Source organism: Triturus cristatus, chromosome 3_1 (assembly GCF_964204655.1).
Source record: "Triturus cristatus chromosome 3_1, aTriCri1.1, whole genome shotgun sequence".
NCBI classification, from domain to species: domain Eukaryota; kingdom Metazoa; phylum Chordata; class Amphibia; order Caudata; family Salamandridae; genus Triturus; species Triturus cristatus.
In genome coordinates this window covers 816,344,614-816,363,766 of record NC_140583.1, presented here as the reverse complement: position 1 = coordinate 816,363,766, position 19,153 = coordinate 816,344,614, and the positions used below count along the sequence as shown (strand labels likewise).

At 51.6% G+C, this 19,153-nt stretch overlaps 1 protein-coding gene across 1 annotated transcript in view; it reads right to left on the bottom strand.

The window, feature by feature from the left end:
- The window catches only part of MCM3AP (minichromosome maintenance complex component 3 associated protein), a 693,444-nt gene that overhangs the window by 256,803 nt on the left and 417,488 nt on the right, over positions 1–19,153 (bottom strand). The gene's annotated exons all lie outside the window — the stretch shown is intronic.

Here is a 19,153-nt window from a genome sequence, read left to right as displayed (position 1 = left end):
TACCTTGGTGCCCTGGTAGGTGATGCCATGCCTCTCCGCACAGATGCCAATCTGCTCTGGAAATTACATCCAAGGTCAATATAGGCGGCAGTCCTGTGTGCGGACGTTAGCTGCTTTTGAGGCTGTCCACACTCATAATGCCCCCACAGCAAATTGGCTTTTACCAGCATGCAGATTCCTAGCCTTGGGATCTTAATAATGGGTAGAGTCCAATTCACAGATGGGGAAGACGGGAGGGTTGATGCGGTTAGACAGGGTCTCTACCAGAAAGAGTTATCAAAGTAAGTAACCTGATCTTGTGCAACTGCAGATTCCTCATTATTTGAACAGATACCAGAGAAATACCTATTAGGAGGTGGGTCTATGAATTAGCTCAAACCAATAAGCCCCGAAGGATCAAGCAGGCAGAAGGCCCTTCTCTGTGAATCTGGATGTCTAGACACCAGTGCTTCATGAATGTACAAAGCACCACCCATGTAGCTGCCTGGCAGATGTCCAGGACAGAAACTAGGCTTGTGAACACAGTGGTAACAGCTTTGGCCCTGGCAGAATGGACATGCCAACCTTCTGGAGGCTGCTTTTTGGCCATTGTGTAGCAGATCTTGATTTGTTTTGCAAACAAACTTTTTTAGGCATTTACGCTACATGCACTAGTACAGTGCAGACATTTGAATGAGCATGCAAACTAACAGGTGTACTCTGTTGATGTATATACATCTCGTTATTACTGTATGGACAGCCATTCTCACGCCATAGTTCTTCAGGAGATGCACTGACAAAGAAGCTCACATCACATATCAACAAGCAGTGAAATGTTAACCCTAACCCTCCACCCTCTGCCAAGTAGCATCCCACCTTCTCTCCCTTCCCCACAAGCGTTTCTTGGAGGTTTGTGCTCAGGTAATCTTCTCAGGGCCACTCTCTAGAAACTTCCATCTAGTCATCATGGGATCCGTGGTCTCTAGAGGACTGCCGCTAAGGAAGCCCCCCCACTGCATTCCTTCTCCCCTCCATGCAGTCACCCCAATACATTTTACAAACCGTCAACCTGTGGTGCTTCCCGAGTCTTCTCGTCTGCAATGTCATTAAGCTGCTTAAGGTGTAGCGTCAGAGCTTCCCAAGTCCTAGCGGTTTCTAATGACTTTTCACTCGCATTACGCCTAGCATCTCTTAGCCGTGCCGTTCGCTCGCAGCCTACCCAACGCTCAAACTCTCTTTGTGTAGCAGATCTTGATGCAGAGTATGATCCAAGATGGTCTTCTTCAGCATGGCCTTGCCTGGTTTGTCCTGTGAACCCCACAAAGAGCTGATCATCCACCTGGTCTTCTTTGGTAGGAACTAATGTAAAAGCTCAGCACTCTTTTGGGGTCCAAGCAATGGAGTCTTCTCCTCATCCTTAGAGGGGTGAGGCGGAATACAGAACTCAGGCAGGGCGATTGTTTGATCGTCAGCATCACAACTTTTGGCAAGAAGGAGTCTTACGTCTGCAGAAGCAGTTTTCCTGGGAAACAAGGTGGTGTACACTGGGTTTATAAAGAAAATCTGAAGCTCACTCTCTTAGCCCACACCAAGGTGATGGCGGTGAGGAACACCATCTTGATGGTGAGGAGCTGCAGGCGACAGCTGCAAAGCGGCTCAAAGAGAGTTGACATCAAATATGCGAGGACCAATCTAAGCTCCCACTGAGACATGAGAAAAGGAGAGGGAGGAAAAAAGTATTGGAGCCGTTTCAAAAAACGCATCACAACCAGTGACTTAAATAATGAGGGCTTGCCTGTAATCATGAAAAGGGCAACAGGTGCCCATGAACTGTGACCAAAGCAAAGATTTGATTGGCAAGAGAAAACAAACAGAATGGCAGATAACTTAGACTGGAGGGGGTTAATCAGGTGTGTGCTGCAACAAACTACAAAATTGTCCCAACAGGCATATACAGTTTTTGTTGAGGGATGTCTGACTGCCAAGATGACATCAACCACCTCCGGAGGTGGGTTAAAGTTGTTCAGCTGTTGCAGCTCAATCTCCATGCATAAAGGTGGGGATTTCGAAGGCCCAGGTGCAAAACCCTGCCCTGTTGCAGCAACAGATCCTCCCGGAGGAGCAACCTGGTCTGGCTTGGCAGTTCGGGCTGGACTGTTCCCATGAGGCACAGGGTCCGACTGATTTGCATATGGCCATGTCTAAACTGGGGTGGTGGAGTGAGCTAAAGAATGATGATGGATTAAACCCAGATCAGTTGACTGGGGGTGAGTGTTTGGTTTGCTCAAACGCTCCGTCCATCATCCCCTTTGGTATCGCTTTGTTCGCCCTAAGTTGGCAGTGTATACCCAGACATGGGTTCCTTGCTCACTTTGCCACTGGATTCAAGATAGCCTGGCTGATGAGGGTTATGAACCCAAAACCGGTCCCAGGATGCTTGTTCCCGGTCCAGGGAAGACATGGCTTGGCAGTTCGGGCTGGACTGTTCCCATGAGGCACAGAGTCAGACAGATTTGCATATGGCCATGTCTGAACTGGGGTGGTGGAGTTAGCTAAAGAATGATGGATTAAACCCAGATCAGTTGACTGGGGATGAGTGTTTGATTTGCTCAAACGCTCCGTCCATCATCCCCTTTGGTATCACCTGGTCTGAGGGCAGATACTAAAGCACTGGAATTCGGGATATAATACTCTCTGTGCCCTGTCTGGAGCCACTAGGAAGACTAAGGCCTATTCATTCCTGATCTTCTTCAGAAGTTGGTGCTGGTGTGGCATTGGCGGGAAGGGGTACAGGAGTCCAGAGTACTACTCCCAGCGGAATGTGCTCCCTTGTGAGAGGCACTTTGAATACTGCAAAGCATAGAACTGCTGACATTGCACTTTCTTGGTGGTGGTAAAAAGATAGATTCAAGGTTCTCCCCATTTGCAGAAAAAAAACCTTGCGTATATCTCTGGGTGTAACTGCCACTTGTGATGTACTAGGCATTGACAGATGAGCTTGTACGCCCAGTGATTCAAATAAACTGCTGGGTGGTTCACCACTACGAAGATCCCCCGACGGTCCTGTAATTCCCTGTGGTGCAGCGCCTCCTGGTACAGGGTCCAGGACCCCACATGGCAGTAGTGTTGTAAGTAAGCATCTGCACCAGTCGACCTTTGATGGATGAAAGTAAAGCTTTCAACACTAAGCGAATAGCCCTCAGCTTCACATGGTTGATATGGAGCTAGGCCGCCACTGGAGACCAGATGCCTCTAATCTCCATCTCTTATAGATGTCCTCCACAATCCAGAAGAGACACATCAGTCACCTGTCCTGTAATAGGAAGAGGAGTCTGCAAATGACCCAATCATGGTTTAGTAACCACCACTGCAGCTCTTTCGGAATCCCCTACAAAATCTGGATGTTGACGGAAAGGTCCCCTTAATGCCAGGTGGGTCTTGGCCATATTGATCGTGATCCCCAAAGATGACAGGAGGTTGTCCATAGTCTGGAGGTTGTTGACGAATTCCTGGTGGGGCCTGTCTTCAACAGCCAGTCGCTGAGGTAGGGGGAAGACTGGGACCCCTGATCTTTGAAGGTGTGCTGCGACCACCGTGATGACTTTCAGTAACACCCGAGGGGTACTTATGAGACACAGTGGAAACTGTTCCAGACTTACCACCAACCGCAGATAGTGCAGGTAGGCCTGCAGGATGTGTAAATGGAAACAGGTGTCCTGCAGGTCTAACGCCACCGTTCAGTTTCCAGGGTCCAGGACAATTAATACTTGGACGAATGTGTGCATCTTTAATTTGTCCTTTCAGAGGAAGGTGTTGAGAAGACACAGATCTAAAATAGGAATAAGGCCTCAGTCCTTCTTTGGCACCAGAAAGTAGCAGAAACAACCACCACCTACTTCTTGTGCAGGTACCCTCCCGATACCCCTTTGGTCAAATGAGCTTGCACTTCCTGCTGTAAAACAGATAGATGGCCCTACGTCAGTCTGGCGAGGAAAGTACGGCCAGCTGTTTGATTCTGAACATGTGATGTCCGGGTGTGGATTTGGACATCCAAGACATCATCACTCATTTATGATCGTTTGGCAGAATATTAGAAAATGATTCACACTGTATAAGACTATACCTTGTCTGGTGGCCTTACAGTGAATTGTGATCCATTACTTGCAAATTTAGTTTTTTGGTATTTGGTCGCTAGGTTTTCAGTCTTTTGAAGGAATATCTATTTGGTGATCCTCAAGCCCTGAGGAAGTCTAATAAGACGAAACACATGTTGACTGTGCTTTCTGATGGGGCATATTTGACAAAGAAATAAAATTTATATTTTACTACGTATTATGATTTGTCTGATCTTTGTACTATCTATGTTGCAACTATACTTGGGTTGTATCCTTTGGATTAGCTTAGTGATTAAAAGCTCATGATGCATTGTTATTCTTGTATTTCTTTGTACCAAGTGTTTTTTTTATATTAATCACATTCATCTTGCAATAAAAGGGAATAATCTTGCAATAATATTCTGATTTGTCTTATTTGGAGTGCTCTAGACAATTATGTGATGTTTTCTTTGGTTTTGCTCCTAGCAATCTCCATGTTAACAATTCTTTGCAGCAGAAGTGTTGTCTATTGTAGCACTTTTTTCATTTTTTTTATTGACCACTTTGTGTGAGGGGCTAGTGCGGGTAGTTTGTTCCACTGCAGCAAGTTGTAATAGGCCAGCAGGGCTGACGTTGTTTGCTTTGCTTTATTTGATCTACATCCAGGGAGGTGGAGTGCAAGCTGTTTAAGCACCTTTGAATGTTGTGTGGTGGTGGACAGGTTCTGCAGTTCAGTGTTATAAACTTTTCAGGCAGAACATCGTCTCATCTCTTGAGAGTCTGGACACAGGGCTGTCCAGGACAGGTCACGCACACATATGTGCAAGGTGGAACAAATCAATTACAACTGGCAGAAGGAGGAGCAGACAGATTAAGGAGAAGCTCATCGGCTCTGACCCTTAAAGTGGCACTTATGCCAATTCTCACACTCTCACCAGTGAGGCCACACTGGTGAAGCTGCAGGGTAGGCCCAGGGCCTCCCTTGTCTCATCCAGAAATAAATCACTTTATTTCAAGGATGTTGCCTACACATCCAAAACTATACTAAAAGGGGTGAGTGTTTGATTTGCTCAAGCGCTCCGCCCATCATTCCTTTGGTATCGCTTTACACATCCAAAACAGCAGGCTTTAGTAGACTTACCACTGGCAGCTTTGCCAACTACTACAAAGCATGGACATAGACGTTTAGCAGTCATGTGGCATTCTGCGTATGAAGAGTGAGACACCCGACACAAACCCCCTTCAGCCTATGGCATGCAGGGTTTTTTATACACTCTGTGCCGAGGGCCCATAGGAAAGGCACTGGGGTTAAAGAAGAGCAGTTCCTCTGTTAAGGCCTCAGAGGGTTATGAATTTTGCCTGCTGGCGAGTATACCACTGTCTTTTTGAAAATTAACGTTAAGACTTGGATCAGAGAAAGGAGGGAGCAGATTATTAGCCTCTGAATCATCCTGTCACGGCAGGTCCGAGTGTCGGAGGGGGTATGTACACAACCCACTAACCTGAGCCAGCCAGCAGGAACGAGGATATATCGTTGCTGATCCCTTCCTTCCCTCCTCAGCTCCCGCCCACTGCGACGCGTAGGCCCACGCAGTACACGGGAACCAACGGGGGAAAACAGGGGGAAAAGGAAGTTGAGACAGAGGGAGGATTGACAGGGGGGCACTCAACACGTCCTACACGGGTGTCCCAGGAGGAGCCCTAGGGAGGAGAAAGGGACAGGTGTTAAGGGGGGAGAGTCTCAGCCTAACCTCCTCAAGCCCCAACCCTCTGCCCAGGGACTTACTGTGATTCCGCTAAGATTGAGCGACTTCCGCTTCTGCCAAATTCGGGTTCTCAAGGGCGAGGAAGTTGCGCTGCTCCTGTACCCTTTGATTGGGTATGGCTCTGCGGTGTAGACGAGGAGCGAGAACAAGGGAGGGATCTTTAACCCCCTACAATCCAGCGTCTTGTCTCGCACCTCTGAGGAGTAAAATAAGTGTGCCCAGAGGAGCGGAATGAACCACTGTTAAGCAAGCTGTTTCCGTCACAGCTTAAACGTGGTTGCAAAAGGGTGAATTTCGGTAAATCAAAAGGAGGCCTCACGCCTCACACGGGAGGCGCGTTCCGCATCTCGACTGATGCGTATCGTTCGCCCGCTGTTTCCTCACTACGGGAGCGATGAAAGGAGCAAGGCTCTGCTCCGAAGGTATGCGCCTCTGCGCTGGGTGAAACTTGGAGTCAGGGGGAGGGAGAAGTCCGACGACTGGTCCGTGGCCTCCGCCTGCTTCTTGTCGTGGGGGAAGAATCCAGGAGGAAGGACGTCTTCCTGAAGAGTGCTCCTGGTAATTATGCACGGGAATACTGCGGCGTCCGGGAAACGATCTTCTTGGTCGAGGCTCTGCACAACAAGGAAAAGATTGTCAAGCGCCTCCTAGTGGGGGAGGCGGCCTTTTCTACTTCCTGGTAGAACGCGGGTTCCTCCTCCTTGCCCCCCGAGTGTTCTGGGTGTTGTAGTTCCTAGGCCCTCGTCGAGTAATCGCGACACATCCTTCGTGAGGCTAGAATCCTTATCCACCACTGTTACGATGTTGGAGAAACAAGCAAATATCTTTTCCATCTGGGTCATTTATGGGCCCTAGGAAGAAACCGCTCTCCAAGGTACATTCTGACCTTCGCTTGGCAACCAGGATAACATAACTTAACGTTGAGTGCAGCACTTGCAAGGACTGAACACATTGCTGAAACATGCACTGCGTGAGACATTGTGAAAGAGACAGCAGTCCACTAATACTTCTTAGCGTTAAGACACGAGCCTTCAGAAGAGACAGTGTTTGAGGAGAGAAGGGGAGGGTTTGAGTCAGTCAATAGTCGTCAAGCCGAAAGGAGCAAGGTCAGTAGAGTTCCAGAGATGTCCTCAAGATGACAGACTGACAGAAAGCCTCAAGGTCTGAGGGACAGTAAATGGAGTCAGAAATTCTGACTTAATCTTCTGTGGCTTCAGAACCAGAGGAAGAGGAAAAGTCCAGTATCAGCGAACAGTACTGTAACTCGGAATGGTCAAAGGAAAAGGGCAATTTCCTGGAGGAAGATGATTTCTCCTTTCAATTGCGCTTTTGAATTGTTTGTGGGGAAGCTTTTTTTGGGAGATTTTTCCCTTACAGGAGAAGGACTTTGGAGTGTTCCTCCAAGCCCTGGCCATGAATATCTTGGCCTCACAATCCTTGCGTGCATTTCTGGTACATCAAGGAACCTGAATCGCAGGCCAAAGTGTCGTGGTTGGATCCAAGATACCACATCTGTATGTCATGAAGACATCAGAAAACCTTCAGAAGAGACATCTGAACGGCCTCTGTTGTAGAAGAGAAAATGGTCATTGGTGAAGCATTCAAAGAGAGCTCTGGACAGTGTCAAGGAGGTATGGAAAAGAAGAACTAACATCAGCACACATAATGGTACCTTTTATACACCAATAGGAGGATGTCTGATGGGTGAAGTCCTGGATAGAGCTGCAAGGTGGCATCAGAGAGCTAGTGCAGGGAAACACTTTTCTAACCTAGCCCCACACATGGAAATATTCTAAAGGTGAGGAATCTGCAGAAAATGTATCCAATACAAATCAACTCTAGGGGGGCAGAGACTAACCATCATGGCATAAGGACGCTTTTGCTGTTCGCTCAGAGCCCCAGCCAAAACATTCTGTAGACATCCACATGCTAATTGCACCAATACGCTGCCACCATGACATGCAGTCACTCGCAACCGAGCTATATCTCGGGTGGCGACGGTGCTGCCCTTTTCTCCTGCTTTGGGTTCGAACACCGGTAAGTGGGATGCCCGGAGCTAATTGCAGCCTGCGAGAGAGGTGCATGGAGATGCCCAAGTAGCGAAGGCAGAAGTGCTGCCCTCTGCTGCACTGCGGTGGCATCCGGCTGTGTTTCCGGTGCCCATCGCCGCTGCAGATGAGAGGCTGATGCTGTGAGGCCGCACGGAGGGGTTCAAAGGAGATCAGGACTTCGGTGAGAGCTGCGCTTCGGTGCCCAGGCTCTGCGACATATGCTGGACTGAGGGAGACGCCCTACCAAAAGTCATGACTTCCTCTTCTGATGGTGGTTAGTGGGCCCCCTCTGGACAGAGGTGCGGTGGGCCCGATTACAAACTGCACGAGCAGAGTGACCTCGTGGTCTGGCATATGTAGGTCTGGGGATGGTTCCCCCTCCCCCTCCCCCCCAGGAGCTGCCTGCCCTGTTAGCGGACCTGGGAGACAGGTCATGATGAGGGAATGCTCCCCTACCAACCTGCCACGATTGTACTCTAGACCAGGAATGAACCAGCAGCAGAGAAAGACATGATCAGTGCCCCTCTGGAGGAGAGACTTAGGCGCCCCTAGGGTGATGCTGGACCGCAAGGCTGGTGTGGTGATGCTGTGGAGGGAAACGCTGCGTGACAACTGATCACTGTGCATGGGAGCTGGTGGTAACAGGGGGCGAATAGCAGCCAGGCCGCCCAACCCCGTGGAAATGCCTCCTCCCCCCCCCCCCCCCTGGAAGCAGCAGCCATGGTGAAGTGCAAGGGGCAGAAGGCCCAGACCCAAACAGACAAATGTACTCACCCTCAGCAGCAATTGAAGCCTCACAAGAGCTAGGAAGCGTCAGCCCCTATGTTGATGGATGTACTGAAAGCAGGTCTTTATTGGAGCCTTAAAGTGGACTTGCTAGCGACAGACCTGAACCTGGAGAGGGCGGACCTACGCAAAGTCACCGACTGGGTCACCCAGATGGAACAGCAGATCACCAAAATGTCCACGGAGCTGTGCAGCATGAAAAAGATCATGGCAGAACTACAATGCAGGACGAATCAGCTGGGATCCGCATGGAGGGGAGGTCCTGTAGAAATAGTGTGCGCTTGGTGGGACTACCGGAACATGAAGAGGGTGACAGCCTGGTACTCTACTTACAGAAATGGATCCTGGAGCGCTTGCAGCCCAAAGGCCTCTCCCATTACTTTTCAATAGAATGCCACAGAATGCCGTCCAAATCCACACCACCGGAGGCCCAGCGATAAACTGTCATTTTCCACTTACTCAATTTTAGAGACCGAGATGACCTCTCATAGGCAGTGCGACGCAGAGGAGACCTCCACATTGGGGAGGCATAGATCATGCTGTTCCAGGATTATACAAGGCAGGTTAAAAAACGGAGGCGCTCTTTCAAGGTAGTGAAGAGTTTTGGCAGGGAACTAACCATGAAGTACATGTTTCACGTGGCAAAACTTAAAATCCTTCATGGAGGCAGATCGCAGTTCTTCACGGAACCAACCCAGGCGTGAGACTGGCTGGACATGCAGGACTCCCCTGCATTACAGTGGGCAAACAGGCATGGAGACACTCCACTACTCACAGATCTGACACGCCGGAAACGGAGATCTCCCAACAAGACCAGCCAACCCAATCTACCACAACCTCTCCAGATGCTGGGTAATGCACTGACCTGCGCACATAGTACAGTGTTGACACCACAAGCAGGTCGGAATACCAGGATGGAGCGGTTGAACACTATATTTGGTTCTTTGAGACTCACAAAAGTGTCGTCCCCCCACCCCCTGCATTCTGGAGCCTGAACACCCTGGTTAGACGAGCCACCGTAAGCTCTAATGTTATTCACCTTATAATAATGTTTACTGTTACACTCTACACAACAGACTCACAGTGCGCAGGTTTATATTTGTTCAGTATGTTCAGTATTTGTGCAGTAGAGCCTACGGGAGAGAGAGGGAGACACCCCTACTTTCCTTGTACTAGAGTCTCGGGCATCAAATGTTGTGCCTGTTGGTAGTAACATGTCACACAAAACGGAGACAAACAGACATAGGGAGATGCAAAGCAGCTGACTGAGTGGGTGACACGCAAGAGACATGGGCAGACAGAGTGAGTGCACCCACGAGCATACAGATCATGGACGTGATTAAATTGCTTTCATAGAACGTACTGGACCTCAATAATTACATAAAGCACACTAAGGTGGCAGCATACCTAAGCAGGCATGACATACAATTGGACTGCCTGCAAGAGACACACAAACTGATGTTGGAGGCCAGGCTAGTGCACAAATGGAGGGGGTCACATGCAAGAAGGGCGGACATTCAGCTAGCACCAGGCACGCAATTTTTGACAACTACAGCACTAAAAGATTAAGAGGGCAGATTCCTTTTTGTGCAAGGCCTAGTCATGGCCGGGATCTCACTTTGGTGGGAGTATATGCGCCGGACATAGACAACAATACTTTTTACCCCTGGTCTCAGAACAGCATTAGCAATGTACATAGGCAGTCCGATGCTATGGATGGGCGACCTAAACTGTGTACTCAATGGGAGGCACAATAGGGTCCTCCCATATCCTACATACAAGCAAAATATGGCAGTCTCCCTGCTCCAGGCGACGACAGAGTTAGATCTCCTGGATATTTGGCGGGAGAGAAACCGTAGAATGCACAAATTCACACATTCAACATGGCCCACCCACACCTACTCTAAGCTAGACTATTATCCTGGTGGACAAGACTCATGAGCAATACATGTTGACAGTGACTCACATGGGGAGGACCATTCACCAGTCCAAAGGACTATTCGATTACCAAGTTTAGGGCATGTACTCCAACCTGGCGACTGCCGGTGTTGGCCTTGGTGACCCAGAGTTCTGTCCAACCCTTAGGGAATCCATTACAGATTATTTTGCATTAAACGCCAGTAAAGCTAGCACTAGAGGTGTGAAATGGGAAGCCTTAAAAGTAGTGAGGAGGGGCATAGCGAGCTCATGCATGGACTCACTGACCAAGAAACTATAAACGGAAATCCTGGAGAGGGTTAAAGAGCGGACGTGTCTGCCGATTGGGGGGGGGGGCTGGTTTGGGGGAGGACACCCAAACCGAAACAAGACTTGAGGCCACACGTGCAGAATAAAAGAAAAGACCATAAAAACGAAATATTACAAAATCACTATTTCCATCAGGCGCTGCACCGGGAGGGAGGCCGAGCAGGAAGGTTAATGGCCAGACTACTGCACAGAAATCAGTTGGCTGCCAGAATTACAACTATTAGAGACATGAACAGTCCAGTTGTCAACACGCAAGACCCTCCATAGTGACACACGACCTGATGTGGACATGCCGCATTACTCAATACTGGCAGCGCGGGGACTGAGCAGACTGATGCAAGACCAACGCAACTGGAAGAACCACTGACTATAGATGGAATCAAGAAAACTATATAAGACCTTACCATGAATAAAACTCCAGGACTAGAAGGCCTTCCGGCTGAATGGTACTGCACTTATAGTACACGATTAGCAGAGAAACGGCTGCAGGTCTACCAGGAGGCACTGCAAGCGGGAACACTCCCGCACTCGGATCCAGAGGCAGTGATCATAGTAATACCAAAAAAAGGCAAAGACCCCCGAGACTGCAACACATACCACCCACTCTCTCTGTTGAACAACAATAACATTCTAGGGAAAGCCCTAACATGCAGACTGACACACATAGTTGGCTCCTTGGTGCACACAGACCAATGTGGCTTCATTCCGGGCAGTTGAACAGCGCTCAATATCCGGAGACTGTGACATGTTCTATGGGAGACGCAACTCAGTAATGAACATATGGCACTAGTGGCATTAGCCACAGAAAAAGCTTTTGATACAGTCTTGTGGAAGTACTTATTTGCAACACCTGAAACCATGTACTTTGGCCTGAAGTACATAGCAATAGGCAAACTATCATACACCAACCAAGTTGCCAGGGTGCGAACAAACAGGATTATTACAGAGGAATGTACTCTAGAGCGTGGAATGTGACAAGGATGCCCACTGTCCCCACTGCTCTATGCACTGGCGGTTGAGCTACCAGCCTGCCAACTCAGGTCCTTATTGTCAGACTGGGCTATGTCCGTGGGAGGTAGGCACCACCTGGTATCGCTATGCGTGGACGACATGCTCCTTGACCTGCGCACACCAGAGGAGGCGCTCCCACATCTCCTCAATATCCTTGACAGTTTTGGACAACAGTCTGGCTTACAGATAAACAAGCAAAAGTCACAACTGTACCCTACTGCGGGACTAACACGGGTGCCAAAAATGCTCCTACCCAATATGGAGATGCCATGGGAAACAGAGGCCTTTTGGTGACCTCCTCGAAGCAAGAGTGGTACGCCCTAAATACTGTGCCTGCACAGACGGACGCTCCCTCCCACTGCTGCTACCTACCTGCCTCCGCTGCCTGACGCCTGTTTGCCGCTCCTCACCACCTACCTGACGCCGCTGCCTGCATCTCGCCTCCGCCGCCTCCCAGGTACCGCCTGCTGCTTCCTGGTCGCCACCCACGCCGCTACCTTCACTCCCCACGCCCGCTGACCACCGCCACTTACCTGGTCACTCCTTGGGCTCCGTCGCTTCCCGCCGATTTTCCCGCCGTTTTCTCGGCGCCGCTGCCCCAGGCGCACACTCCCACTCCCGCCTCCTCCTTCAGTCCCGCCCCCCCTCCCTGCCCATTGGCCACCCCGCTCCCGCCTCCCGCTGACCCTCCCTCCCGGCTCCTTATTTAAGGGGACCCCGCGGGCTGGTCAGTGCGACCCCCTGTGCCTGCACAGACGGACGCTCCCTCCCACTGCTGCTACCTACCTGCCTCCGCTGCCTGACGCCTGTTTGCCGTTCCTCACCACCTACCTGACGCCGCTGCCTGCATCTCGCCTCCGCCGCCTCCCAGGTACCGCCTGCTGCTTCCTGGTCGCCACCCACGCCGCTACCTTCACTCCCCACGCCCGCTGACCACCGCCACTTACCTGGTCACTCCTTGGGCTCCGTCGCTTCCCGCCGATTTTCCCGCCGTTTTCTCGGCGCCGCTGCCCCAGGCGCACACTCCCACTCCCGCCTCCTCCTTCAGTCCCGCCCCCCCTCCCTGCCCATTGGCCACCCCGCTCCCGCTGACCCTCCCTCCCGGCTCCTTATTTAAGGGGACCCCGCGGGCTGGTCAGTGCGACCCCCTGTGCCTGCACAGACGGACGCTCCCTCCCACTGCTGCTACCTACCTGCCTCCGCTGCCTGACGCCTGTTTGCCGCTCCTCACCACCTACCTGACGCCGCTGCCTGCATCTCGCCTCCGCCGCCTCCCAGGTACCGCCTGCTGCTTCCTGGTCGCCACCCACGCCGCTACCTTCATTCCCCATGCCCGCTGACCACCACCACTTACCTGGTCACTCCTTGGGCTCCGTCGCTTCCCGCCGATTTTCCCGCCGTTTTCTCGGCGCCGCTGCCCCAGGCGCACACTCCCACTCCCGCCTCCTCCTTCAGTCCCGCCCCCCCTCCCTGCCCATTGGCCACCCCGCTCCCGCCTCCCGCTGACCCTCCCTCCCGGCTCCTTATTTATGACGCCCCCTCAGCGACCGCGCAGCGGACGCGCGCAGCGGGAGCCCCGACTGAGCGCCGAAGGTGCGCCAAAGGTAAGCCCGTCCGCGCCTGGACCGCGCCCAGCGCCAGACCCCCTGGTCCCCGCGCCCGCCAACCCCCCCGCAGGACCTACGACTTCGCTACGCTCATCGCACTCAAAACCGCCCGAGCCCCCGGTTGCTACCGAGCGTCCCCACGACGCACCCATGGACCCTTCGCCTGCCGATCCTGCAACTTCTCTTGCCTCCAAACAAGCACCACGCCCACCAAGACGGACAACAGCAACCACCTCAAGTGCATCCTGCTCAACACCCGCTCCGTCCACAGACACGCCGTGGAACTCTGGAACCTCCTCGACACTGCATTTCCAGACGTCGCCTTCCTCACGGAAACCTGGATGAACGACTCTTCAGCCCCCGACATCGCCATTGCCATCCCGGACGGCTACAAGATCATCAGGAAGGATCGCGTCAACCAGACCGGAGGAGGCATCGCCATCGTACACAAGAGCACCATTCGCATCTCGACTGACTCCATCGACGTATTCAACGCCGCCGAATACCTGCACTTCCAGATCCACACCGACCCCAAGACTACCCTCAGAGGCACTCTCATCTACAGACCCCCGGGACCACGCGCACAGTTCTGCGAAGACATCGCCGACTTCATCAGCCCTCACGCCCTCCCCTCCGCCGACTACATCCTCCTCGGGGACCTCAACTTCCACCTGGAGAGCAACAATGACCGCAACACCACTGCCCTGCTGGATAACCTCGCCAACCTCGGACTTCAGCAACTGGTCAACACCCCCACCCACTTCGCCGGCCACACGCTCGACCCACTCTTCTCGTCCAGCAAGCACGTCACCTTCAGCCACTCCACCGGACTTCACTGGACCGACCACAGCTGCGTCCATTTCAGCTTCAGAAAGAACACGGTCCACCATCACCCGAAGCAGGCTCCCCACAGAAACTGGAGCAAGATCACCGCCGACCAGCTCGCCACCTCCCTCAGCCAGAGCCCACCTGTCAGGACCACGGACCCTAACACAGCTGCCCTCGACCTCACGCAGTGGCGGACCTCCTGTGCCGACGACCTCGCGCCACTGAAGAACCCCCTCACCAGGCCCAGAGGCAAGAAGGCCCCCTGGTTCACCGACGAACTTAAGGACTCCAAGAAGGCCTGCCGCACCCTCGAGAAGGCCTGGCTCCTCAACAAGACCGCCGACAACAGAACAGCACTGAAACTCGCCACTCGCAGACATCACCAGCTCATCCGCACCACCAAGAAGAAATCTCTGCGGGAACGACTGGACAAGAACGCCCATGACAGCAAGGAGCTCTTCAACATCGTCAAGGAGTTCTCCAACCCCAGCACCGGCAACAACGACATCACTCCCTCACAGGACCTCTGCGACTCCCTCGCCTCGTACTTCCACCGCAAGATCGCCAACATCCACAACAGCTTCGACATTTCACCCCCGCACCCATCGGTCGTACCTTCGCACCCTCCAGACATGGACCGAGGTGACCCCCGAAGACACGTCACGCATGATGAACACCATCCACTCTGGATCTCCGACCGACCCGTGCCCCCATCATGTTTTCAACAAGGCAGCCTCTACCATCGCACCCCACCTCCGAGACATCATCAACACCTCCTTCAACACAGCAACTTTCCCGGAGAGCTGGAAGCACGCCGAACTCAGCGCTCTGCTGAAGAAACCAACAGCGGACCCGACCGACCTCAAGAACTTCCGCCCCATCTCGCTCCTTCCTTTCCCCGCCAAAGTCATCGAGAAGGTCGTCAACAAGCAACTGGCAGCCTTCCTCGAGACGAACGGATCCCTCGACCCATCACAGTCCGGATTCAGAGCCAACCACAGCACCGAGACCGCCCTCATCGCAGCCACCGACGACATCCGAGCCCTGCTCGACAACGGCGAAACAGCGGCACTCATCCTCCTAGACCTCTCCGCAGCATTTGACACTGTCTGCCACCGCACACTAGTCCAACGCCTCAACGACACCGGCATCCAAGGGAAGGCTCTGGAATGGATCATCTCATACCTCTCCGGCAGAACACAGAGAGTACGCCTCCCTCCGTTCCGCTCCGAGGCCACCGAAGTCATCTGCGGCGTCCCGCAAGGATCGTCGCTCAGCCCCACTCTCTTCAACATCTACATGAAACCCCTCGCTGCCACCGCACGCCAACACAACCTCAACATCATTTCCTACGCCGATGACACCCAGCTAATTCTCTCCCTCACCAGAGACCCCGACACCGCCAAAGCCAGCCTGCACGAAGGGATGACCGACGTCGCTGAATGGATGAACATCAGCCGCCTGAAACTGAACACGGACAAGACAGAAGTCCTCATCCTGGGACCATCACCCTCCGCATGGGACGACTCCTGGTGGCCCCCGGCACTAGGCACCGCACCTGAACCGACGGACCACGCACGCAACTTGGGCGTCATACTGGACTCCTCCCTATCGATGACCAGACAAGTCAACGCCGTCTCCTCAGCTTGCTTCCACAACCTCCGCATGCTCCGAAAGATCTTCCGATGGATCCCAACCGAGACCAGGAAGACGGTCACCCACGCTCTCGTCACCAGCAGACTAGACTACGGAAACACCCTCTACGCCGGTACTACGGCCAAGCTTCAGAAAAGACTTCAGCGTATTCAGAACGCCTCCGCCCGACTCATCCTGGACGTCCCCCAACGCAGCCACATCTCGTGCCACCTGAGAGACCTGCACTGGCTCCCGGTCAACAAGAGAATCACGTTCAGACTCCTCACCCACGCACACAAGTCCCTCCACGACCTAGGCCCAGGGTACCTCAGCAGCCGCCTCACCTTCTACACGCCCACCCGCCGGCTACGTTCCGCTAACCTCGCCCTCGCCGTCGTCCCTCGCATCCAGAGAGCCACCGCTGGAGGAAGGTCATTCTCCTACCTGGCAGCTAAGACTTGGAACTCCCTACCCGTCCACCTGCGGATGACCCAGGACCACCTGGCCTTCAGGAAACAGCTCAAGACCTGGCTGTTCGAGCAGTAGCAGACCCCCTTCCCCAAGCGCCTTGAGACCCTTACGGGTGAGTAGTGCGCGATATAAGTTCCATGATTGATTGATTGATAGACTCATACAAAAGTATTGAGGAATCCATAAACTTTTCAATCTTCTGGTCGCTAGCTGGCAGAATAGCAATAACTAAGATGTAAGTCATCCGTAGGTGTCTGTACCTCTTTCAATGTTATTACACAAAATTCCCCCATGATCCACTAAAGGACTATGCTCTTTGGTGAATACGCAGATATAGAGGAAGAAGAGAAGCAGAGTAAAGCTTGACACCCGCATCAGCACATATGAAAAGGGCGGTCTACGGGTTCCAAACGTAGAGGCCTACTATCTAGCAGCGCAATTCGTGGCTGGCTAGTTTGACATGGATACTAATATAGAAGGGTTCCTATTATAGGGCCAGGCTGTCAGCCATATTAGTGCCGTCTATCACATCTCTCTTTAATCTATCCTTAGACTTAGCTAACCTGCTGCAGAAATCCGCACAGGTCACCCCTATTTTAAAGAAAATCAACGTGGGACCCAACAATCTGGTCAACTATCGGCCTGTCCTGCTGCTCCTCCTTGTAGGCAAGGTTTTGGAGAGTCTTGCTAATAAAGAACTTTCTTCTTATATGGAGGATCATGGCCTAATGGACTCCTCGAAGTACACCTTCAGAGCTTTCCACAATATGGAAACCGCATTGTTGGCTGTAGTTGACTATTAGACTTTCGCTGAATGCAGGCACTCAGACTATGCTGGTATTACTCGATCTATCTGCTGCTTTTGGTATGGACTACCAGTCCATTTTGGTCCGTAAGCTTTATAAGGCAGGAATTTATGGAAAGGCCTTGCACTGGTTTATAGATTTTTTTGGACAACAGGACACAGACGATTTCACTTCACTCCTTTAAATCCCAGACCATGTCTATGAACAAGGGAGTCCCACAGGTCTCTTCTTTGAGCTCTACTTTGTTTAACATCTATGTGTCCCCCCTCTCGCTCAGACGGAAAAATCCTGGGGCTTTAATATCATATCCTATGCATATGACACCCAATATAATCATCCAAATTGGGAAATATCCAGATAATGTGAAAATCAGATTTAACAACTGCATGAGGAGGATAGCCGCTTGTATGACGCAGTTTGACACTGTTAACAGCTCAATGGAGACAACACGGAGAATCTGCTGTTTGAAAAAGCACAGGCCTTTTGGTCAGCTGATTGGTGGCCATCCAATATGGGTTCCTGCTCCGTCCCAGCAAGGCAGGTAAAAATCTCAGTTTTATGATCGAGGAGCACCTCCCCATGAAAGAACATGCTCGGTTTGTTTGTGGTACCGGTTTCACTACCATGCGTTTGCTTAAAAAAGTGTTCCAATGGCTTCCACGGAGGTCCAGCAGAACACTAATTCAAGTCCTAATTAGGAGTCGCCTAAACTATGGGAACGCCTATTGGTAGCTACCAATAAATCACTTCTTTCCAAACTGCAGATTGTATAAAACACAGCAGCACATTTGGTCTGTAATTTTCCTCCTGGTACTCCTTCCGTTCCCACCCTGAAGGCTCTTCATTGGCTGCCAGTCATGAAGCAGTCACTGTTCAAGCTTCTTAGTCTCATTCATAAGTCTCTGGCAGGCTAGGGCTTGGTTCACTCTCTACTGCCCCGGCAGAAATCTCAGATCTAAGGACAAAGCTTTTAAGTTCCCGCCGTATCCGTACCTCAAGATATGGCGGCAGGTCTTTATCTTACCTTGACCCCATAATTGGAATAAACTTCCTTTTCTACATACGATTGTGTATGGGCTTTGGCACTTTCCCAAAACTTTAGAAGACCTGGCTATTTTGACTGGTTGTCCCGTCTTGATTCAGGAAAAGCGCTGAGAAAGTCCGTTGGGACTGAGTTGATCGCGTTACACTAAGTTCTTATAACACAGGGACACATGGAGGCTGTACAGTTACCTATAAAATTATTAGAAGTGACGCAAGCCTTAGCTGGTAGTCCACATATGCTGCAAGACATTGCCCAGTTCTGGAATCGACACTGTAGACTATAGGGGAACACCCTATATGCTGCTATCTTGCAGCTCTGGTGTCTACTAGAGTTTACCCCCTTAGAGTACAACATGAACATGACAGAGCAGCAAAGAAGGGGGGGGGGGGTGCTGAGACACACTAGCAGACAAATGGGAGACCGTCGCGATGCCCTCCTTCGAGGCAGCACAAACACAGAGTGGCATGGACGCGGGACAGTACGCACATTACTGTGCCATAAAAATGGTGATCTGTAAATAGTGAGGTGACCAGTGGTCACCCCCCCCCCCCCCCCCCCCCCCTTTGGACTTCTGCCATGCTATCACTCCTGGTGCAAGTGGACAGTGGCCGGGCAGTATAACTAAACTATATGCTGCTATCAGATTCGACACATGCAAACTCCCACTACATACTCTTACAAAACGAGAGACTGATTGTAATCTGTTTTACAGAAACACTAGAGTTAATTAGAGAAGTTTATAGAAAAGTAAGGTTCAGACTATTACACTTTAATTATGTGCACAGGACATATATGACACCTGCAATGCTGAATCGTATAAATAGCGA